General features: G+C 38.2%; 1 protein-coding gene across 2 annotated transcripts in view; it reads right to left on the minus strand.

The window, feature by feature from the left end:
• PCSK5 (proprotein convertase subtilisin/kexin type 5) overlaps positions 1-25608 on the minus strand; it is a gene marked incomplete at its 5' end in the record, with an annotated part of 316630 nt that overhangs the window by 51546 nt on the left and 239476 nt on the right. The window lies entirely within an intron of this gene.

Here is a 25608-nt window from a genome sequence, read left to right on the forward strand (position 1 = left end):
CAAATAAAACAAGTAAACAGTCATAAGAAAATAAGATGAATGCATATTATTCATTGAATATGTTCTATAACTAGTAACATGACTACCATTTATGAATTGTTACTACATGGCAGGCACTAGTCCATATGTTTACGTTTAATTCTCCCAACAATCTTAAGATGTTAGTGCTATTATTATTATCATTCATGGATGAGAAAACTGAGGAAAGAGAGAAACTAGGCTAAGATTGACCAGCAATTCAGTGGTTGAGCCAAATTCTAACCCACATAGATTTACTCCCAGGCCTCACTGTTAACCACTTGTATTCAAGTGATAACATCACCAATTTTGTAAGATAAAATAATTAGTAGGTTTAAAGAGAAGTGTATACAACTTCAAAAATACAAATTTTCTGACCTATCTAGTATTTTGGTTGAAAATCCTGCAAGACATAAATTATTATCTTTCCTCTGGCATATGAAAAATTTATTAAACTTCATGCATGAAATATCTGGAGGCCTCTAGACTTTTATGCCAGCTTCTTATCCTCGAATGTTATAAACTTTTAGCTCTCAATGAGAAATACCTATTGATCTAAAGCTAAATTTGACGTAACTGTCTCAGAAGTTTCAATTACATATAGGAATATTTTAATGATGATACAGTGAGATCTACATTTGCAGCTCTTTCTAAAAATACTTTAAAATCCCAGCTGAATGCTTAAAATCTCCACCTTGCATTAAACTCTCTCATATCTTTATATTTAACACAGAGTCCTACTTCGACCAGATTTATTGCCTAAAACATTTCCTTATGACATGAATTACTTTATGCAGAAATGTCTAGAGATGCCCATGCTTATGGATTATTTAAATACTTCAGCTTGAGATTCAAGATATTCTATGATACAGTCCCATTCTACTTTCAAAACAACCTCCTCACCAAACCTTCTGCGTTAGCAAGGTCAGTCACTCCTCTGCAGTCCCAGTCATATCTTGCTCTTTCTGCCTCACTGCCTTTGCTCATGCTGAGCCCTCGGCCTGCAGTTCCCTCACTCATCCTCTCTGCAGAGTCAAACTCTACTCTTCTAAGTTCCTGAAGGCCTAGCTAGTCTATCTTCTCCTTCTTGAAATAGTCTCTGACCAATAAAAGTCAATAGACATTTACTGAATTTCTACCATCTGTGATGAGTGAATTTTCTCCTTTCTAGACCTATAACTTTAATGAATTTGTCAATCCATCTGCCCTTCTGCCCATCTAGCCAGCCATCCATTCATCCATCCGTCCATGCATCCATCCACCTATCCAACATTTCTTGAGTGCCTTCTATACGTGCCAGGCACTGTATTATGCACTGCACTTTTTACCTGTGTCATCTATTGAATGGCTAATTAACTCTCTGTCAGCATGTCTTTTTACCCCAAATGTATTAGAAACTGCTTGATGGTAGGAACTAGGACTTATATGTCTTTATCTGTTTCATGGAAGTGAGCAGAACTTTACACACATGGGAGGAAATTACAGCATATAAAAAGGAAAATTGTGCTAGGATTCAGAAATACTGCTCCATTTCTGCTATTGGCTGATCATATAACTTTTGGCAAACAAGATAAAATATCTAACCCACAATTTCCTTGTGTGGGGATATTATTATCTATCCCATCACCATTACTAAATTGATTATTATTGTATATCCTATATGAGAAAATCTGTGTAAAGAACTATACAAATGGAAGTGCTCATTATTATATCAGATACTCAGCCAGACAGGACATACTGAATAAAACAGAATAAAAGTACTTTGCTATGGCAAGGATATATTTAGGATTTTTATACATGTACTTTTGTAACTTTTATTATAAGTGATTTTTTTCTTGATTAAAAAGTAATGTATGTTCATTGTAAAAACTTGTAAATACATCCAGAAAAGAATAAAATAGAACTCATCACAAGTCGGTAAATGCTACTAAAAATTCTATTTAGTTTTATTTATATAGTATTATGTGAGGTAAGCTTGCCGCCTTAATTAAAAAAGATACAGAGTAACCCACATAATAGAGGAGAAATGTCAAATTTGGGCTTAAGGAAACGAAGTTGTGGAGAGCTTTTGTTAAAGTTCATATAAATTCTATGTTGTCACTTATCACTTAACCATAGTCTATATCATTTCATCATGAATACTCTAAGGTATTTTCTTTCCCTGGAGGAATTGAAATTATTGCCGAAGACACAATACTAGGCTGACTCTGCATGGTGCACGAATATCCCCAGACTAGCGTCAAGCAGTTTTAAACCCGTACAATTTATCACTTAGTCTCAGTTTAGGGAAATGAGATAAGAGATTTGATTGATATGAGGGGAGTAGGGAAGAGGGTAAGTGGGGGCCTGGGGAGGGTAAGGGCTTTGAATAGTCTACAGAGTGGGTGCCTGGGCCCCAGCTCAGCTGTGCACGCTGCTGTTCCCTACCTCCCCACACCCCACCCCCAATAACTGTCAACTTAACCTTTAGGACATAAATTAACACACAGAGTCATCAAATACAACAAACACTTCATGACTGTTAAACAACCACTCGAGTTAAGTAGAAAAGCACCTTGAGTCTTTATGAAGGCCGTAAATTTGTTTCGGTTTCCGATTCAGTTCCTACCCTCCAGAGACAAGGTCTGTTCACGCAACACTCAAAGGAGGTGCTCAGAACAGAGGCTGAGTAGCTGCAGTAAAACTACAGACTGGCAGGTCAACAGAAAGAAAAGTGTATATTAATAAAATATTAATAAATGAGGGAATCAGAAGAGATCATTGAAGTCCATTGAATCAGTAATGGAGCTTTTCAGAAATTTAAATTATTTTAAGATACCTGAAATTGTGTATCTGCCCACAATCATGATACACAGTCTAAGGAAAAAATGAAATAAATTTATTTCTTCTTTTTTTTGGGGGGGCGGTGCTGACAATATATCAACTCTGTGTATTCTGATTGGCAGTTATTTGTTTGGTTTTTGGCAAATACTAATGAGAAGATAATTACACAATGAATGTGTTGGGCAGATAAACTCCTTCAAAACATGGTGTCAACAGGGAAACAAGCCATTAAATGGTATGGGAGCAATAGTCATTTTTCTGATAATTTTTTATATAATATAAAGTTTCACATTCTAAAATTAGCTATAAATTCAGAAACACTGTTCTGTTTGAGTCAACCATTTGAGTCAAGCCTTGCCCATCACACTGTTACCACTGTTACCGTGCCCCATGGAGTATGATTTCTTACAGTGGCTGCAGAACAGCTGGCTTAGAGATGAGGTTCCATATGTATTTGTGAAGTGAATGAATGTAACTGATTAGAGAAATTTTCTGTAATTCACCAAGTGGCATAAAGTGTTTTTAGGAGAATTGTAAGGGGGAATTAGGAGCTCTGTTCTTTTTGTGACTGACTACTATAAAGTCATCATTAATACTCAAAATGTATTCAAGTATAGAGCCAATATTCCTATTTTTAAAATTTATGATTACCTGTATAGCAAATACACCATGCAAACAACTGGTTGTGATATGGCCATTCCATAACTAAAATAGTTTTATCTATGCACGTTTCTCATGCCAAGATCAGAGCAAATCCTGAGCCTGAAAGTAACTTCGGGATGATCAAGTGGGACCTCTCTGTGCAAGCACTGTGCCAAATACAAAATTCTTTGAATTCAATATTTAGGAAGACGTGGAGGGAACAAAGCATGTATATAGATTAACTAAAGATCTCGGAGCACAGTTAAGACATGTATTTCAGAAAGTACATTTATCTCTTGGTAGAATGCTGCTGAACAAGCTTAATAAAGGGAATCTGAAAAACTTGCTTAGCGTTATATTTGTTCCATTAGGCGGCACGACTGTTTCTGCAGATAAGTTCCGAAAAGTGGAACTGCCTGGCGCCGGAAGTTTAACTAGTTTTTATGCCAAGTAATCCAAAAGCTTCCCTGCTTGGACTAGTCAGATGGCCGAGAGAAGGCAGGAAAATAGATAATGTTCTCCGGCAGGTATATTTCCATCTTCTGATGAGACCAGAAGTGCCAAGAGGAGCTAATCATTAAATACACAAGTAAACAGTTGCAAAGTTCAAAAGCAGATACACTTAATTTAGACCACAGTGCTAGCTATGAGACCTAAAAAAGTCAGTTCTAAAGAAAAGTTAGAAAGCTCAGTAGGAAAAGAAAAATTAGAAGTTTCGGGCACAGGAAGCTATAACCAGGGAAATTTGGTGTACTTCTATCTCTCTTAGCGGACATCCTTGCTGATGCCAGCTATTTTAAATCGTTTTTAGAAAAATACCATACTGAATACATATTTCATAACTCTAAAATGGCTATTAGTAAAGCACTCACTATATACTAAAGTAATTGATTGGAAAAAGTTGTGTGTGTGATTTTTTTTTTAAGTTTCTGAGGTTCCTGAAGTAAGGCTCTCTGCTACCAGCTGTCAGATGTACAGATAATGCTATGTAGCATCCAGTGTAAAGTAGGGCAAACAACAACAAAAGCCATCCAAGTTGCCTATGAGAGATTAACAATTTTGCCTGTGACTGAAAAAAATACAACTAAGTGACAGCTATCCATTCCTGAGCATTTAATATAAAAGTACAGCCAATTTCTTCCACTGGGGAAATCGTTTCTTATGACTAACACAACTAAATGCCTAGGTTTACCCAGAGGTGTCCTGGTTTTAGCACTGAAATCCTGTGTCCCGGGGAAAGCCTTCATTCATGGACAAACCAGGAGAGTGGCTACCCCACGTGGAACCAAGGGAGTAAGGTGATGCTCTTATGGGGTGGCACAGAGCTCTCACATCTGTTAATATCAATAATCCAGTAACTAGAAGACGTATGGGCATCCTGAACTTGTATTTGTTGAGATGCACGTGATCATCAAAATATAAAAGATGGTTGATAAATTAGGTTTAATTATTCAATTCTTAGAAAGGGTCAATTTCAATACACTTCGCCAATAGAAGCTAAGAATTTATGCCATTAATTATGATATCACTCGTGGGGTTTGGAGCACCTACTACGTATTCAAAACAATGAGGCTCGGGCTTCCCTGGTGGCGCAGTGATTGAGAGTCCGCCTGCTGATGCAGGGGACGCGGGTTCGTGCCCCAGTCCGGGAGGATCCCACATGCCGCGGAGCTGCTGGCCCCGTGAGCCATGGCCGCTGAGCCTGTGCTCCGCAACGGGAGAGGCCACAACAGTGAGAGGCCCGCGTACCGCAAAACAAAAAACAAACAAACAAACAAACAAAAAAAATGAGGCTCCAAAAGAAACAGAAACTGCTATGTGTTCTCAGGCCAGCAGGAGATGAGACAAGAATAACTCTATGATTTCACTAAGAAACAAGTAAAAGCGATAACTGTGTCGTCACTGTGTTAAGTGTAAAAAGACTTCAAAAGAGTAAGAAATCAGTAAAAAAGACAATGGATGTAAAGCAACTACTAGAGCCTGCTCTACACAAAGTACTCAATAAATGTTAGCTGAGATTTGGAGTCAGGTAAGATGACCCAAGAAGGGAAGGTGATATTTGGACTGGGCTTTGGTGTCCACATCAGATTCAGTGAGGTGGAGATGCAGGGAGGACAACCAGGTGCCAGGATGGAACCTCCAGTTAAAAAATCATCACGTCTGTGTGCGGTTCTTTGGCGCAGTGAGGAAACCAGCAGCCCCAGCGTGTGGGGTGAGTGGTCAGCGGGGGATGGGCATTAGCAGTCTACTTAGTAGGAAATAAGGGGAAGAGAGTGGACTGCGGGAGAACTGGATGCCAACCGTGACAGTGGGGTGTCTTCTGCCATCAGTCAGGCTGTTGCTATTCTATTGATACCTAAGGGTAAACCACCAGACTGAGAGGTCGTTATGCAAAATGCAAATTCCTGTCTTGAGGGGGGCTGCCTGATCTGCAGGGTGGGGTTGAAACTCCGACTGAGATCAGAGAGCTCCTGCAGCTGTCAGAGTCCTCGCACCTTTGGGTTCTTTGATCCTCAATGTGCTGAACCACCTGTTCTGAAATAACTGCTCCCACCAGAGACCGTGTGCCTCCTGCACCTACTAATCAAGCCAGACCAAACGTGCACAATAAGCAGAGGGTGTGCAACGCACCCCATTGCACATGCATAATGTAAGTGCTTCAGTACTGCTTCTTTTAAAGTGGAAATAAACAGCTAAATACGAAAACATAAAATGTAAGATTTATAAACATGAAGAGGCAGAAAGTAATACTCTTCCGTCTCCTATGTCAGCACTTCTACACTTAAACATCTCGATAGATGAAAGCCAGGATGCTTGCAGAATTAGCCTTTTCTTCTCTTTCCTTACTCAGACATCTATCTCTTCATTACATACCCTTTAAATTTCAGTGTGAAAGGCACATAAGCTTCTTAGAGAATCAGAACTCTAGTTGCAGCGCCTTCTTCTGCCTCTTCCTACAAAATGCAGACTCCCTGGGGGCAGGAAAACCTTGCATCCAGCACCTGCCTTATTGCCTTACTTTGCATAGTTTGTTTCCAGCTTTCCTTTGCTTTTCCTAAAATCACAGGCTCTACTAACAACTCCAGCCGGATCCAAAGATGCCAGCCATCACCAGCACTACCGAGGACTTGCATGTGGAAAGTTTCCAGACACTGACACTTGGCTGTCTGCGGGGTCTGCACTTGAAAGCGCCCCTCAGGATGTGTTTGGTGAGCAGCTACAGGTAGTCAGACAGGCTCATCATTACAGAGACGAAGTAAAAAGAGTTTAGGAAACCACTGCTGAGTTCTTCTCCTCCATGTACAATGTACTTCATTATACATGATTTATATGTACACAATTTATTATATATGCATATATAAAGTACATATTTATTCTAATCTTCTAAAATTTACAGAGTTAAGGAGATATGCCTGCCTTCCCTTAAGGGCATTTAAGAAAAGATAAACATGTCACATTCTTTTCTCCTTTTCTCTGGCCATTCTTTTGTTTGCTTCCAATGTGGTGGTCATAATAGGCAAGTAATTTGCTTAAGGTAATTGACTAGTATTTCTTGAATGGAGGTAGGAAAACTATTATACCACCTTGGGGAAACTTAGCCATGTATTCCTGGGCATACAAGCATAGATGCTGTGCTTGCTTTTAGGAAACTAAGATTGTTTGGACAGAGATGAGAACAAAATAAAAAATGTACTACAAGGGCCTTTGGGTAAAAGCTAATTGAAGATTAGACTGACCATATAGCTCCCCAGCCTAGATCTTCTTGGTCCATAACTTGGATAAACAATTATCAGACTGGGATCTTAATGAGCCAGCAGTCAAAAATTCTTATTTGTGAATTATGCATATTATTTTAGATAACTCTTCATTTAATTTTCGTTTACTTTTGCTTTTTTCCTTAAATTCTCATAAAAGAATGGCATAGAAAATCTGGTTGATATTTATTTCAAGTGAGTGTATTTTCATACTCTGTAGTTAACAGAGGTTGCAAAGATATGGTTATTTCATCTAACTACACCAAACATCCATGGCTCACCTGATATGAAGCCATTACCCACTGCTGATATGATGGTTGGCAAACCACAAAGAGTGACACATAGAAGAAATTATTCCTTGCGGCTGGGAATGTCATCTTCTGATTGGGAAGAAAGCTAACACTTATCTTTCTAAGTTTCAAGCATTATATAAGGCTTCTCATGAACACTCCTTTTCATTTACATAAAACTCAAATAAGGGACAGTAATAAGGAAATTTCTGTAAAATCTCAGAAAAATAGGCCACTAATGAAGGCTGCATATTCTCTTAGAAGAAGAAATACTTGAGATGGTTCTTATATCCTAGACTAAGATTTGGATTCATGGAGGTATAATTCATGGGGAAAGGAATGAGATATTTGGAACGGTGGCTTCCTCAAGAAACCTGTGTGGGCCTGGAACCCCATGGGTGGATTTAATCTGGAGGTAATGGAGGAGCCAACATTCAAGGAATTGACATCATTTAATTAATATTTTAGAAAGACTGATCTGGCATTGGTGTATGGGATATGAAATGGCAGACGGACTGAGGCGGGGAACTAGTTCCTTCAATGGTGCAGGCATGGAAGACCACAGAGAAGGTTATGGAAGGGGTGAAATGAAATAAGAGATCAGATAAGAAAAGGAGCAATGAAATTTCACCTCTCGCACTATGTAGGATACGTACTGAGTCAGAGTAAACGGGGTGATCTAGAGAAGGATATGCCCTGATGATAGAGGTAACTTTGGGGGAGAAGTTGTTTTGTAAAAGACAATTGACAGTTCCGTTTGGCAGTTTTGAGTTTTAAATGACACAGGTGAGCCTTGGGCAGAGATTCTAGGTGGGTAATGGATGAAGTCAATGCTGAAGATGGTAGAACTGAAAATCCTTAGTCAGGAGGTGGTACTTGTCATTTAAAGGAAGGTGGGGATGTGAAGGTGGAATTAAGAGAATGTAAGAGGGAGGGAGGGAGGAAGGGAGGGAGGAGATGGGGAGAGAGGAGGGGAGAAGGAGAGAGAGCCAGAACGCTCTAAACAACAGACCTTAAGGAATGGCCCAGGTGAAAGGAAGGGAGAGAAAGGACTCAGGAGAGTGTCAGTGAAGAATGGGGCGGGCTTCCTTGGTGGCGCAGTGGTTGGGAGTCCGCCTGCCGATGCAGGGGACACGGGTTTGTGCCCCCATCCGGGAGGATCACACATGCCGCGGAGCGGCTGGGCCCGTGAGCCATGGCCGCTGAGCCTGTGCTCCGCAACGGGAGAGGCCACAACAGTGAGAGGCCCGTGTACTACCAAAAAAAAAATGGGTCTATATTTTTGTATCACAAAAGGCAAGGAAAGACCTGGACTGGGTAGATCAAAAGCATGAAATCCTAGAGAAAAACAAGGAGGCTTCTGGTTTGGCAAGCAGAAAATCGTTGAAAATCTCAAAGAGTAATTGCACTTCAAAGGTGGAAGTGGAAACTAGATTGAAGAAAATTACAGAGGGATTAAACAGTAGGGAAACGGAAGCAGCTAAATAAGACTACTTGTTGGGAATTTTTAGTTGTGTAAGGAAGGACAGAACTAAGGCAGGAGGATAATGGAAAAGATTTTTCCCCCTCCAAAAGGGGGGTTACAAAGTTTGAAAACACAAGGTACGGTCCAATTGACAGAAAGGCAAATGCATGAAGCTGGGAGCAAATGGCTAAGAGACTGACAAGAGATGAGATATTTTAAGAGCACCTTTCACACATGGGATTCCTTATCTAAACTACAGAAGAAAAAATCATTTGAGAGACACGTTTTTCATTTCTTCTAAGGATGGTATTTCAATGAGCAACATTGAAATTTCACTGGAAGAGAAGTTAATTCATTGCATACAGCGGATAACCTGGGTCGGTGGTTCCCACACCTGCATGTGCGTCACCCAAAGGACCTGTTAGGGCACACATTGTGTAGCCCCACTGATTAGCAGTTTTGAGGTAAGGCCCAGAATTTGCATTTCTAACAAGTTCCCAGGTGATGCCAATATTGCTGGTCCCGGGACACCACTCTGAGAACCACAAGCCCAGTTGATAAAGCCTGGTTAATTAGGCTAGTATCTCCAACATAGGGCCTGAGTTTCTGTAGGTATGATTCACAAATACCTGTCCCTCGTGGCAGAAGCGCAAGAAGTAAGTTGCTTATACAGAAGATCATGCCAATGTCTTTTCATGTGGGCTACCAAAGACATTTCTGCCTCTCTTAAAAAATATTTTAAGAAGATAAAGTTCTCCCAATTAATCTATAAATGCACACCCCTCATTTTTCAAGCACAGGTTGTTGGTCTAGGTATTTCCTTCTTTGGATACACATAACTTAAAGAGTTAAATTCTATGCATTGTTAGGATAGAATCAGTGTTTGACTGAGATACAAAATCATGCTCAATTACAATGTTGCAAAAAGTAAATGCACTGAGAGATGTATTTCCTAATCTTACCGCATCTACAATTGAAGTGCATTTATCAAGCATGCTTCCCAAAATAAGATGCCTAGAAGAAATTTTGTATGGGAGGTAAAAATATTTTACATATGCATTTGTTTTACATATTAGCTAATGAAATCTGTAGAACAATGCTAGCAAGATAGTATTATTCACATTTTATAGCTGAAAAAACTATCTCATGAATATTAAAAAAAACCCCAACAACTCTGAAGTCACTGGGACTTGAGTCCAAGTGTTCAAAATCTTGATGTATTAAATATGCACTCAGTGATTACCACTGTCTGTAAGACACACAGTACTTCTTTCAACTACGGTACTCAAATCAATCATAAATCCTTGGAATAACAAGGTAGCAAAGGTGCAGGGGGAACATTTTGGGAATTTATCTACATATCACAAATGAACACTGGAACATTTTTATCCTCTCTTCCTTTTGCAATTCAGCTGCATTAAAAACTGCTCTCTTCTTCAAAACTCATTAAAATATCATGTGCAGAGAAAGAAATATGTGGAGTTTGGAAGGAAAGTTAACATCTGGCCCATAACCCTTTCCCCTATTCTTGCTGAGAAATGACCTTCTTCAGTCATTTCTATCAGGGGTTTTCCCTGAGTGAGAAGATATTGTTAATACGGTAAGGATACTTTATTGTATATTCATGCTGAGGCCATTGTTTTATTACAGCTAACCAGTCATGCACAGATGGAGGAAGGGCATTGAGTGGCAAAGAGCAGCTTCTCATTTGTTAACATCCAGCAGTGATCACAATACCCTCCTTTTGGGCTCTTTCAGAGATGACTCTGGAAACTTCAGGGTGTACCGTGTCTTCTGGTAGAACACCATAAAATGAAGCCTGTTGAAACTATTACTGGGATGTGTGATAGAAATTTAATTGCTTTGAAATGTCTGAGGCTAGCAAGATGTCAACATGTGTAAAGAGCTTGAATTGAGATTCTAAGAAAAAAAAAGTCTGGATCTATTTATGTCACAGAAGATGTATCCAGATGGATTCTGCAAAGTGATCGCCTGGTGTGTATAACTACCTTCGTAGACACAGTGGCCTTAGGAAGTTACGCACAGAACTAGGGTGGGATTAATTTTCAGGATTTCTTTTTGAATCTTTGGGTCTGGTTTTTATTGTAGACGCTGGTATGAATATAAAGATCTCTCTGGATAGAGAAAAAGGATGGGCTAAGCCATCTTTACGAAAATTTAAAAAGATGTAATAAGGCTCCTTTTTCTCTTGTTCATTTGGGTTATCTTATTGATCCTGAACCAGTTTTCACAGCTGGAACAGTCCCCATTTGGCATGGTCTCACCATGGTCACAGCAACTTAGAGCCCCCTGTCCTTGATGGAGGACAGGGAATTAGTGCTGCAGTCTGTGCTCAGAATGCTGATGCCACAGTCCAAACTGACAGGCACGTACTGATTTCAATGACAGAGTTCCTCCTACGCACCTCAATCACATTTCCCCCTTTCACATTTAAAGCTCTATTCCTCGGTAGAAAAGATGGTCTGTTGGGAGCCCCTCCACAAGCCAGCTTGATGATAATCATGGAAACATCACATAAAGTCCTTTTCACCACTGCCTCATGCCTGTGTTCATGCATCCTGCATATATCAACGTTCATAAGGACTCATCACCCCAAATAAGAATCTTCTCCTACTGGCTCCACATGAAATAATTATACATTTGAACTAATGAAGCTTCAATCATTTTTGGTCACAAAATAAGGCAGAATGTAGCAAGAATATGAAGAGAGAAACAGATGTGTGCTTTACACACTCACTCAAAATTCTAAGATTTTGCATCAAACTGTGTCTAGAGAGTTGGTGATAAAGATAGTGATGAAAAAGATATTGGAAAACTCTATTTGAGTGCAGTAACTTTGCTAATGAAGGTTCTGTGAATGTCAAGGTTGAAGCAATAGATGAAGGTTAAAATGACCAAAACCATCTCTGGAGAGATGCCTTTTAAAAGATACCCGTGCCTTTGACAATTGTGGGAGAAATTACAACAGAATTCTAGGCAACAGGGCTGCCTATGTGAGAATTATGTGTATTAGAGACAGCTGCCTCTTTCTTTAGGTGGACATCATCCCACTCCGGGGCACTTGGCTTGGTGAATAAATGACAGGCCAGATTTCAGTCTCCACTCAATCCTCTTGTTTGATTTCCTTGTGCAGTTAATAACCTGTGCGATGAACTGTGGCAGCCCTAGCATACAATCATAGACATTTCTTGCATTTTCAGGTATCTCCTCTGATTCTTTAGTCATATATGGCCGAGTTTTAGTTTAGTGCGAGTTTTAGGATTCACAATACTGAACTCTGGAACAAAGCTGGACATGTATCTTTTACCTTGGCTGTAAAGGCACTTCTGAAGGCAAAACAAATAAAGAAAAGCAAAAAATTTCCAGACAAAACCATCCCACACAGTATATTAAGAAAGCGTAGACACTACAGCCTCTGGCAGGTTCAAAAAAGTCCTAAAGCTTCCTAGGACTATAGATGATTCTAAGTTTGCTTCACAGCCAAGAAAAAGAATATTAACATAAAACTTAAGAAAGGGAAAAAGGCATTTGTAAACTGTAAATGCCTCTGTCACTCTACCTGCGAGAGTCTCACAGCGACTCAAGAAGCCAACCAGAATTACGTCACTCGCTTTCTTGAAGGCTCTGAAAATTGACATGGCAAATACAAAGACCACAACTGTACGTGAAAATAATCCAAATATTGGAAGTTAAGTGGCTTTCTGAAGGTCATGGTGAACAATTATAAGCAACAAAAAGACTTGGGTCAAAGGAAATTTGTGAAGTCTTCTCAAAGCACAGTTTCTGGCCTGACATGTTTCAAGAAGCGATCTCATCACCACACCCTTTGTCCTGGATTTATTGAAGACCCGTTTCAAAAAGCATTTCTTTGTCTTCTTTTTTTAAAAAAAGAATTTAGCAAAGATGATTATATACACCAGCGCTATAACTCTCCTCATTTAGAAGGCGACCAAGAGATGATAAAAAATTTCACTGAATGTCACAGCCCTTGAGGTCAGGAATATACAATTGCATGCTAAGATGATAGAAAATGATCACTGCAAGAGCATTTTCATCCATTTTAGCAAGTCAGTGTCTTCTGTGCGGGTCATTTTCTAGCACATATCATAGGACCCATGGATTTATACCATCGGCTTAAAAAAAAAAACTCTAACATCAAAGCAACTGGAATCGACTTACTTGATAGTCATTACTATTATCCAACTCACTTTCTCAAATCAGTGCAGTAGCCCCCACGTGTTTTTCAGATCAAATAAGAACTCTTAACTCTACGAATCAGGCAGCATTACTCTCAGTTTCTTCTGAATTACTTCCCTCATCACATCATACCCGTCCTTTTTGCACACTGGGCCCTCTGTCTTCTCCCTTACCCTGACCATTCCTTTCACCACAGCTGTTTCATCCAGTTTGAATCCCCAATCCTCCAAGAGATGCAAAGAAAAAATAATACATCTGTTTAAACTAACTACTCTAAAAACTATTTCAGACAAGTTTTGGTTCCCAGGAGTAACTCTAAGGTTCTCAACCACCTTCCACCCTCTCATTATATTTATCTATGCTTCTCATCTATGTTATGTACATGACATTAACAAATCATTCACGATCAGCAGATTATGCTTTTTTCAAAACATTCCAGCCCATCTAGTGTTTCTTGAAATCCAAGTAGTCTTCTAGAAAAGCAGAGAAATAACAAATAAGGAAGTTAACCCTTTATCCAGAATCATCAACTAAAATCACTGGCAAATGGAAATAAGAACCCAAATTAGATAAAGTAAACTACAGAGAGGGGGACAGAAGTGTTACAAGAAATACGTGAGTATAAAGGAGTGTCATATCTGCAAGGGAGAGTGGAGCTCATTTCATTCCTAAGCTACACACAGCATTTTAATGGCCACAAATCTATGCATATATATATATATCTATATATCTATGTGCTTCATTTTTATCATACAAAAACTCTAACAGAATATTAACTGTTTATTAATTCAACATTAAATGTTGTATGAGAATGATGCATAACATGTAGATGATCGTGTTCCCTGAGTGTCTGCTATGAAGGAAGAACGGTGCTCAATTCTGTATACGATACTGTTTTCCTCATTCTTCCCTTTGCCACACACTCCAGCTAGGATGGATGGCCTCCTAGCTTTTCCTTGATTGAGTCTCTGTATCTGCTCTATGCCTGGCCTGAAATGCGCTATATCTGGCTAGCCATTTGGACCATTCCCTTACTCCTCAAAGCCTCTGTTTAAATTAGGTCTTTTGGACTGCGTAATGCTTAAAGAGTTGTAATCTGTCCACACAGAGACTTATCCATGAATATTCATACCAGCGTTACTCTTAACAACCAAACTGGAAACAATGAAATAGTCCAGGGGAAGGGGAACCTTCGTACACTGTTGGTGGGAATGTAAATTGGTGTAGCCACTGTGGAAAACAGTATGGAGGTTCCTCAAAAAACTAAAAATAGAACTATCATATGAATAATTCCACTCTTGAGCACATATCCAAAAAAACCAAACCACTAATTCAAAAAGATATATGCACCCCAATGTTCAAAGCAGCAGTATTACAATTGTCAAGATATGGAAGTAACCTAAGTGTCCATCAACAGATGAATGGATTAAGAATATGTGGTACATATATACAGCAGAATACTACTCAGCCATAAAAAAGAATAAAATTTTGTCATTTGCAACAACATGGACGGACCAGGAGGGTATTACGCTAAGTGAAATAAGTCAGAGAAAAGACAAATACTGTATGATATAACTTACATGTGGAACCTAAAAATTAAAACAAACTAGTGGATATAACAAAAAAGAACAGTTTCACAGATATAGAGAACAAAGTAGAAGTTACCAGTGGGGGGAGAGAAAGAGGGAGAGGTAGGATAGGGGTAGGGGATTAGGAGGTACAAACTTCTATGTATGAAATAAATAAGCTACAAGGATATATTGTACAACACAGGGAATGTAGCCAATATTTTATAATAATTATAAATGGAGTATAGCTTTTAAAAATTGTGAATCACTATGTTGTACACCTGTAACTTATATAATATTGTACATCAACTATACCTCAATAAAAAATAAAATTATCCATGAAAAAGTGAAGGATGATACAAATTGTGGTACATTCCTATATATATAGTGGAATACTACTTAGTAATAAAATGGACTAAACTCCTCATATACTTAATGACATGGATGAACCTCAAAAAATATATGGAGGGAAAGAAGCCAGTTTCAAAGAATTCTATTTACATGAAAGTCTACAAAAGACAATCTAATCTACAGCGACAGAAAATCAACTGGTTGCAAAGGGTGGGGTTGTGGGGTGGAATAAAGGATGAGAAAGAGCACAAAAGAACTTTGTGGGGTGATGGAAATGTTCTCTACCTTGATTGCGGTGATGTTTACACAGACGTATACATTTGTACAATTAAAATGGTGCTTTTTATTATATGTAAACTCAGTCCAATGAAGTTAAGAATGTATGTGGATTCCCACATGTACTATTCATTTGTTTACAAAGCTGGGATTCAATCCCAGGTTATTTGACTTTGGGGTCCATGCTCCAAAACACTAGGCAGAGTGAGACTTTTGTTTTAAAAAAACAAAACCTCAAACAAGAGGTTTTGTTTATTTAAAACAAAAAACAAAAAGGCTTCTGTAAGAAAATGTGCCTGTATGTGTACGTATGTATATTCTTTTTTTTTTTTAGGTTCTCTGCTAGATTCTGCATGTTTTTTCTTTTTTTTAAATTTAATTTTGCTTTTTTATACAGCAGGTTCTTATTAGTTATCTCTTTTATACATATTAGTGTATATATGTCAATCCCAATCTCCTAAATCATCCCCACCCCACTCTTCCCCTGGCTTTTCCCCCTTCGTGTCCATACGTTTGCTCTCTACATCTGTGTCTCTATTTCTGCCTTGCAAACCAGTTCATCTATATACCATTTTTCTAGATTCCACAAATATGCATTAATATACGATAACTGTTTTTCTCTTTCTGACTTACTTCATTCTGTATGACAGTATCTAAATCCATCCACTTCTCTACAGATGACCCAATTTTGTTCCTTTTTGTGGTTGAGTAATATTCCATTGTATATATGTACCACAACTTCTTTAGCCATTTGTTTGTTGATAGGCATTTAGGTTGCTTCCATGACCTGGCTATTGTAAACAGTGCTGCAATGAACATTGGGGTGCATATCTCTTTGAATTATGGTTTTGTCTGGGTATATGCCCAGTAGTGGGATAGCTGAGTCACATGGTAATTCTATTTTTAGTTTTTTAAGGAACCTCCATAAAGTTCTCCATACTGGCTGTATCAATTTACATTCCCACCAACAGTGCAAGAGGGTTCCCTTTTCTCCACACCCTCTGCAGCATTTGTTGTTTGTAGATTTTCTGATGATGCCCATTTTAACTGGTGTGAGGTGATACCTCACTGTAGTTTTGATTCGCATTTCTCTAATAATTAGTGATGTTGAGCATCTTTTCATGTGCCTCTTGGCCATCTGTATTTCTTCTTTGGAGAAATGTCTATTTAGGTCTTCTCCCCATTTTTTGATCAGGTTGTTTTTTTTTTAATATTGAGCTGCATGAGCTATTTATATATTTTGGAGATTATTCTTTGTCCGTTGATTCACTTGCAAATATTTTCGCCCATTCTGAGGGTTGTCTTTTCATCTTGTTTATGGTTTCCTTTGCTGTGCAAAAGCTTTTAAGTATCATTAGGTCCCATTTGTTTATTTTTGTTTTTATTTCCATTACTCTAGTAGGCGGGTCAAAAAAGATCTTGCTGTGATTTAAGTCACAGAGTGTTCTTCCTATGTTTTCCTCTAAGAGTGTTATAGTATCCATTCTTACATTTAGGTCTTTAATCCATTTTGAGTTTATTTTTGTGTATGGTGTTAGGAAGTGTTCTAATTTCATTCTTTTACATGTAGCTGTCCAGTTTTCCCAGCACCACTTATTGAAGAGACTGTCTTTTCTCCGTTGTATATCCTTCCCTCCTTTGTCATAGATTAGTTGACCATAGGTGCATGGGTTTATCACTGGGCTTTCTATCCTGTTCCATTGATCTATATTTCTGTTTTTGTGCCAGTACCATACTGTCTTGATTACTATACTTTGTAGTATAGTCTGAGGTGAGGGAGTCTGATTCCTCCAGCTCTGTTTTTTTCCCTCAAGATTGCTTTGACTATTCAGGGTCTTTTGTGTCTCCACACAAATTTTAAGATTTTTTCTTCTAGTTCTGTAAAAAAAATGTCTTTAGTAATTTGATAGGGATTGCATTGAATCTGTAGATTGCTTTAGGTGGTATAGTCATTTTCACAATACTGATTCTTCCAATCCATGAACATGTTATATCTCTCCATCTGTTTGCATCATCTTGAATTTCTTTCATCAGTGTCTTATAGTTTTCTGAGTACAAGACTTTTACCTCCTTAGGTAGGTTTATTCCTAGGTATTTTATTCTTTTTGTTGCAATGGTGAGTGTGATTGTTTCCTTAATTTCTCTTTCTGATCTTTCATTCTTAGTATATAGGAATGCAAGAGATTTCTATGCATTAATTTTGTATCCTGCAACTTTACCAAATTCATTGATTAGCTCTGGTAGTTTTCTGGTAGCATCTTCAGGATTCTTTATATATAGTATCACGTCATCTGCAAATAGTGACAGTTTTACTTCTTCTTTTCCAATTTGTACTCCTTTTATTTCTTTTTCTTCTCTGATTGTCGTGGCTAGGACTTCCAAAACTATGTTGAATGACAGTGGCAGGAGTGGACATGTTTGTCTTTTTCCTGATCTTAGAGGAAATGCTTTCAGTTTTTCACCATTGAGAATGATGTTTGCTGTGGGTTTGTCGTGTATGGCCTTTATTATGTTGAGGTAGGTTCCCTCTATGCCCACTTTCTGGAGAGTTTTTATCATAAATGGGTGTTGAATTTTGTCAAAAGCTTCTTCCAAGTCTAATGAGATGATCATATGGTTTTTACTCATCAGTTTGTTAATATAGTGTATCACACTGATGGATTTGCATATATTGAAGAATCCTTGCATTCCTGTGATAAATCCCACTTGATCATGGTGTATGATCCTTTTAATGTGTTGTTGGATTCTGTTTGCTAGTATTTTTTTTGTTGTTGTTGCTTTGTTTTTTTTTGTTGTTTTTTTTTTAATAGTTTTTTATTGTATGATTTTTTTTTAACATCTTTATTGGGGTATAATTGCTTTACAATGGTGTGTTAGTTTCTGTTATAACAAAGTTAATCAGTTATACATATACATATGTTCCCATATCTCTTCCCTCTTGCGTCTCCCTCCCTCCCACCCTCCCTATCCCAACCCTCCAGGCGGTCACAAAGCACCGAGTCAATATCCCTGTGCCATGCGGCTGCTTCCCACTAGCTATCTACCTTACTACGTTTGTTAGTGTGTATATGTCCATGACTCTCTCTCGCCCCGTCACAGCTCACCCCTTCCCCCTCCCCATAACCTCTAGTCCGTTCTCTAGGAGGTCTGCGTCTTTATTCCTGCCTTACCCCTAGGTTCTTCATGACATTTTTTTTTCTTAAATTCCATATATATGTGTTATGTTTGCTAGTATTTTGTTGAGGATTTTTGCATCTATATTCATCAGTGATATTGGTCTGTAATTTTCTTTTTTTGTAGTGTCTTTGTCTGGTTTTGGTATCAAGGTGATGGTGGCCTCGTAGAATGAGTTTGGGAGTGCGCCTTCCTCTGCAGTTTTCTGGAAGAGTTTCAGAAGGATGGGCGTTAGCTCTTCTCTAAATGTTTGATAGAATCCACCTGTGAAGCCATCTGGTCCTGGACTTTTGTTTGTTGGAAGATTTTTAATCACAGTTTCAATTTCATTACTTGTGATTGGTCTGTTGATATTTTCTATTTCTTCCTAGTTCAGTCTTGGAAGGTTATACCTTCGTAAGAATAACCAAATTCTAAGAATTTGTCCATTTCTTCCAGGTTGTCTATTTTATTGGTATAACATTGCTTGTAGTAGTCTCTTATGATGCTTTGTATTTCTGCAGTGTCTGCTGTATCTGCTCTTTTTTCATTTCTAATTTTATTGATTTGAGTCCTCTCCCTCTTTTTCTGTCTGGCTAAAGGTTTATCAATTTTGTTTATATTCTCAAAGAACTAGCTTTAATTTTATTGATCTTTGCTACAGTTTTCTTTGTTTCTATTTCATTTATTTCTGCCCTTATCTTTATTATTTCTTTACTTCTACTAACTTTGGGTTTGTTTGTTTTTCTTTCTCTAGTTCCTTTAGGTGTAAGGCTAGATTGTTTATTTAAGATTTTTCTTGTTTCTTGAGGTAGGATTGTACTGCTATAAACTTCCCTCTTAGAACTGCTTTTGCTGCATCCCATAGGTTTTGCATTGTCGTGTTTTCATTGTCATTTGTCTCCAGGTATTTTTTGGTTTCCTCTTTGATTTCTTCAGTGATCTCTTGGTTATTTAGTAATGTATTGTTTAGCCTCCATGTGTTTGTGTTTTTACATTTTTTCCCTGTAATTGATATCTAGTCTCATAGTGTTGTGGTAGGAAAAGATGTTTGATATGATTTCAATTTTCTTAAATTTACGAAGGCTTTATTTGTGACCCAAGATGCGATCCTGGAGAATGTTCCATGTGCCCTTGAGAAGATAGTGTAATTTGCTGTTTTTAGATGGAATGTCCTATAAATATCAATTAAATCTATCTGGTCTACTGTGTCATTTAAAGCTTGTGTTTCCTTATTAATTTTCTGTGTGGATGATCTGTCCATTGGTGTAAGTGAGGTGTTAAAGTCCCCCACTATTATTGTGTTACTGTCGATTTCCTCTTTTATAGCTGTTAGTAGTTGCCTTATGTATTGAGGTGCTCCTGTGTTGGGTGCATATATATTTATAATTGTTATAGCTTCTTCTTGGATTGATCCCTTGATCATTACGCAGTGTCCTTCCTTGTCTCTTGTAACATTCTTTATTTTAAAGTCTATTTTATCTGACATGAGTATTGCTACTCCAGCTTCCTTCTGATTTCCATCTGCATGGAATATCTTTTTCCATCCCCTCACTTTCAGTCTGTATGTGTCCCTAGGTCTGAAGTGGGTCACTTGTAGACAGCATATATCCAGGTCTTGTTTTGTATTCATTCAGCGAGGCTGTGTCTTTTGGTTGGAGCATTTAATCCATTCACATTTAAGGTAATTATTGATATGTATGTTCCTATGACCATTTTCTTAATTGTTCTGAGTTTGTTTTTGTAGGTCCTTTTCTTCTCTTGTGTTTCCCACTTAGCGAAGTTCCTGTAGCATTTGCTGTAGAACTGGTTTGGTGGTGCTGAATTCTCTTAGCTTTTGCTTGTCTGTAAAGCTTTTGATTTCTCCATTGAATCTGAATGAGATCCTTGCCAGGTAGAGTAATCTTGGTTGTAGGTTCTTCCCTTCCACCACTTCAAATATATCATGCCACTCCCTTCTGGCTTGTAGAGTTTCTGCAGAGAAATCAGCTGTTAACCTTAGGGGGGTTCCCTTGTATGTTACTTGTCATTTTTCCCTTGTTGCTTGTAATAATTTTTCCCTGTCTGTAATTTTTGTCAATTTGATTAGTATTTGTCTCAGCGTGTTTCTCCTTGGATTTATCCTGCCTGGGACTCTCTGTGCTTCCTGGACTTGGGTGGCTATTTCGTTTCCTATGTTAGGGAAGTTTTCGACTATAATCTCTTCAAATATTTTCTTGGGTCCTTTCTCTCTCTCTTCTCCTTCTGGGACCCCTGTAATGCAAATGTTGGTGCGTTTAATGTTGTCCCAGAACTCTTAGGCTGTCTTCATTTCTTTTCGTTCTTTTTTCTTTATTCTGTTCCGTGGCAGTGAATTCCTCCATTCTGTCTTCCAGGTCACTTATCCGTTCTTCTGCCTCAGTCATTCTGTTATTGATTCCTTCTAATATATTTTTCATTTAACTTATTGTATTGCTCATCTCTATTTGTTCTTTAATTCTTCTAGGTGTTTGTTCTTTAATTCTTCTGGGTCTTTGTTAAACATTTCTTGCATCTTCTCGATCTTTGCCTGCATTCTTTTTCCAAGGTCCTGGATCATCTTCACTATCATTATTCTGAATTCTTTTTCTGGAAGGTTGCCTCTCCACTTCATTTAGTTGTTTTTCTGGGGTTTTATATTGTTCTATCATTTGGTACATAGTCCTCTGCCTTTTCATCTTGTCTATCTTTCTGTGAATGTGGTTTTCGTTCCACAGGTTGCAGGATTATAGCTCTTCTTGCTTCTGCTGTCTGACCTCTGGTGGATGAGGCTATCTAAGAGGCTTATGCAAGCTTCCTGATGGGAGGCATCAGTGGTGGGTACCGCTGGGTGTTGCTCTGGTGGGCAGAGCTCAGTAAAAGTTTAATCCACTTGTCTGCTTATGGGTGGGGCTGAGTTTCCTCCCCATTGGTTGTTTGGCCTGAGGCAACCCAGCACTGGAGGCTACAGGCTCTTTGATGGGGCTAATGGCGGGCTCCGGGAGGGCTGATGCCAAGGAGTACTTCCCAGAACTTCTGCTGCCAGTGTCCTTGTCCCCATGGTGAGCCACAACCACCCCCCACCTCTGCAGGAGACCCACCAACATTAGCAGGTAGGTCTGGTTCAGTCTCCTATGGGGTCACTGCTCCTTCCCCTGGGTCCTGATGCACCTACTTTGTGTGTGCCCTCCAAGAGTTCAGTCTCTGTTTCCCCCAATCTTGTTGAAGTCCTGCAATCAAACCCAACTAGCCTTCAAAGTCTGATTCTCTGGGAAATCCTCCTCCCGTTGCTGGTCCCTCAGGTTGGGAAGCCTGATGTGGGGCTCAGAACCTTCACTCCAGTGGGTGGACTTCTGTGGAATAATTGTTCTCCAGTTTGTGAGTCACCCACCCAGCAGTTATGAGATTTCATTTTATTGTGATTAAGCCCCTCCTACCATCTCACTTTGTCTTCTCCTTTGTCTTTAGATGTGGGGTATCTTTTTTGGTGAGTTCCAGTGTCTTCTTTTTGGTGATTGTTCAGCAGTTAGTTGTGATTCTGGTGCTCTCACAAGAGGGAGTGAGCACACGTCCTTCTACTCTGCCACCTTGAACCAATCTCCTTGTATGTATATTCTGATAAGACTGTCTTGTCTTAAATCTTTTGGGGGCATCTTATTTTGGAACTGGATTCAGAATCCAGTTATTAGTGACTCAAAGAACTCCATTTCGTTATTTATAGTTCCAATACACTTTTGGCCTGAAAACAACATTGGCCTTGGTTGACCACCCTTTGTAATTATGGGGTTTAGGGCTTGATGATTTTTATCTTTGCCTGAAATATCAATTGTAACCACAAAATATCAAGCTTTGCTATCATAAAGGATAGCCAAACTCATTTGCTGAAAGAAGAGTTTTAAAAATACCTAAGGAAGTCCAGCCTCATTAGAATTAGTGAAATCGAGTTTCATCAGGTGATTACACAAAAAGAGACATCAATTGTCTCTTCAGTATACGAATTTTGCATATTGTTAAAAATCACATTTTAAGCTTATAGCTTTTATACTGTATATTAATGATTAAAGAGTTGATAGGACATTGATAGCTACAGTCAGTTCAGATTTTTTCATTAGTTCTTATGTTGAAATAATTAATTACAACTTTCAAAATTTAGCAGGTTGAAGTCAAGTTGATATTTAAACATTAATTTGCAAAACAGAATTTTAGTTATGTTTATATATGATTATAGTATAGTCATTGATATGCGATTATGGGATAAAAGGTATGAAGACGTATTGTGATAAGTTCATTACAAAGTAATACATTTTCTCTTGCCCACTCAGGTAATTTAATTAATTTCAGTCACAAAATAGCATTCTAATTCACAACACAGTTTCATATCTTTATCCTCATTTCACAGTAGAAAGCTGTGACTTATGAAAATACACTTTTAAGACTCTTTTCTTTGTCAAGGGTTTTTTTATGTTTGGTATTTTGCAATTTCAAAGCACTTTTCTTTCAACTCAGCCTTCTCATTATGTTTGGTATTTGTTACCCACATTCTAAAAACCCAAGATACAAAAATGTTAATTGGCTTCCTCAAAGGCCAAAGAAAATATCAATAACAGACTCTACTAGAATAAAGTTCTTAAGATTGTGGCAAAGCCACAAAACTACTCCAAACATAATTCCCTTCATTAACTAATTATGTTTTGTAAAGAGATAATAGTCGTACAGTACAACCATTGTTTTAATTCTATTCTGAAGATGGATTTTAAGTGTGAAACCACATGCAGTTAAAACTTTTGTATTTAGGGATGAAAAAACAGAACAAAACACCCCCAAAGTCTAACAAACCTAACACTACCATTCAAAGACCAGTGCAGAGAAAATAACATTTTTCATTTGCAGAAAATATTTTAAAATCTCACATATTTAGTAGGAATGAATAGAACACTCTTATGGGGCAAGTAGACATTTTGGATACAAGACTCCGGATTAAGCAATGACCAAGCAGACTGCTGTCAGGGGTTCTATATTGCTGTTCCCAGGTAGATATTTAGGTAAATCATCCACCAGACAAAAGAATAAACGTAAAATCCCTAAATTATGTGTGATTCATATCTTTTTTTTTATAAATGAGCAAGAAGGTAAGCTCCTATTTCAGTGATCAATGAATGCAAAAATGAAAGGTTTTAAGTTAATAAATGCATAGGAGTTCATAGAATACAATGGAATAAATATAGAATCTTGAAAGAAAATCAGGTGGTGTTTCTAGGGAGCAAATTTCATTACGTAGGATCAAATGTACTTACATCCCTCTCTGCATTTTAAGAGAAGAACTAAATGCCTTATTTCTGAAAATAGGATCAGGACTGAAGTCAAGCATCTGATTCAAACACCCCCTCTGACACTGACCAGATGAATAATGTTTCACTTTGACCTTTCTTTGAAAACATGATGTACAGATTTCCAATTAAGGTACATTATGTAGCTTTAATCATAGCTACCAACATCACGTGAGCATGCTAGGTGGCAAAGATAAGATATTATTTGTACAGTGACATAATAAAATACAATATAGCTTTACCCTTTCAAATGGTAACACATCAGATATTACTTTATATACTCAGTAAAAAAATAAAAACACCACATTTCAAAACCTTTAGTTTCAGTTCAACACATGGCATGCTTAATCGTTTCAGCACATCTAATTCTTTTTAATAAGTGTTAAAACTGAAAGCAAGACAGGTAGGTATTAAAAATATATTGGAACATCTTAAAATTACCAGCCCTAACAGTGGAAATAAAATGACGGCGATTAAAAGTAATAAAGGTTATTAAAAGTTAAGGGCCTTTGAGGCTAAGAAGTCATGTTAGACTGTCAATTGTTTTCCCCATGGTGGGAAGTCAGTTAGAAATTAAAAAAAAAATCTAGTAGTTTAGTTGTGGTCAAAGAAAGAGTCAGTGGAGGATGGGGAGGTTTCAGCAACATGCTGGTAGAAAAAAAGAGACTTACATAGTCTGGGAGGGCAGTGAAATGGAAGGCGTGGTAACCTCGCTCACTTAGTTGTCATTTTTGATTTTCAATGACATTTTTTTCATTCTTTCGCCTAGTAAAGATGACAGAAGTTCCTAATTTATTATCTGACGTCTATTCCTCTTCCTAGATTTAAGAGAGTTTAACTGTAAAATATCAAGTCATCATATCCAAATACAGACACTTTGAAAAAAACTACAGCACCGATGTTGCATGCATTCAATTATACTTCTCATAACTGCATCCACAAACCAGAGATAAGGACATGGGGGAAAGATTCAGCGAGCACAGCCCAGGAGGCTGGGGGAGAAAGGGGAAATCTGCAGGGTCTTCAGATTAAAGCAGTAGGAGAGAGGGGCTCATAACAAAGGGTCACGTTCTTCCTGAAAGGCTGTGAGCCATGGATTCTAGAAGAATGCAGAATTCAAGTCCTCTGCATGGCTCTAGGATCCATATACTCTATAGGTACAAACGGAGCTGGTCAAAATGTAAATGACACTCCACAAGAGAGATTCTCTCATTAGATGCCTTCTGCTGCTCAGGGCTGGGCTGCATTTTAGATGATGAGAGAAGGATCATTGATACTATAAACATGAACCTGGCAGATTGGTTGGGCTTGACTGAAGGGATAAAAAAAGTGCAGTGTAAATTTCTGTTCTGTGTGTAAATCACAGCACAGCCAGATCAGAGCAGGCAAAGTCATGGGGCCCCGGACGTTTCCTTCTAATTCTCCTCTTTGGTTGCACTTCATTCAGCATGTGTTGGGCTGGCCTGCTGAAGGTGCGCAGGAAATATTTGTGAATAAATGAATGAAGAGACTGCATAACTTAAATTCCTTGAAGAAAACCACCCTGATGGGGAAAACCCTCAATTCTACAGCTGATCTGTACATTTTCAGGAGCACGAGGGCGGTATTAAAAACAGTAGAAAAGAAAAAAATAGGAAAGACTTATCGTAAGAGCAAAGGGAAAAAAAGGAGAAAGAAGTAATATTGAAGAAACCCCCAAACAGACAATGTAATGCCAAAGTCATC

The sequence above is a fragment of the Grampus griseus genome, assembly GCF_964374135.1.
Source record: "Grampus griseus genome assembly, chromosome: 6".
NCBI classification, from domain to species: domain Eukaryota; kingdom Metazoa; phylum Chordata; class Mammalia; order Artiodactyla; family Delphinidae; genus Grampus; species Grampus griseus.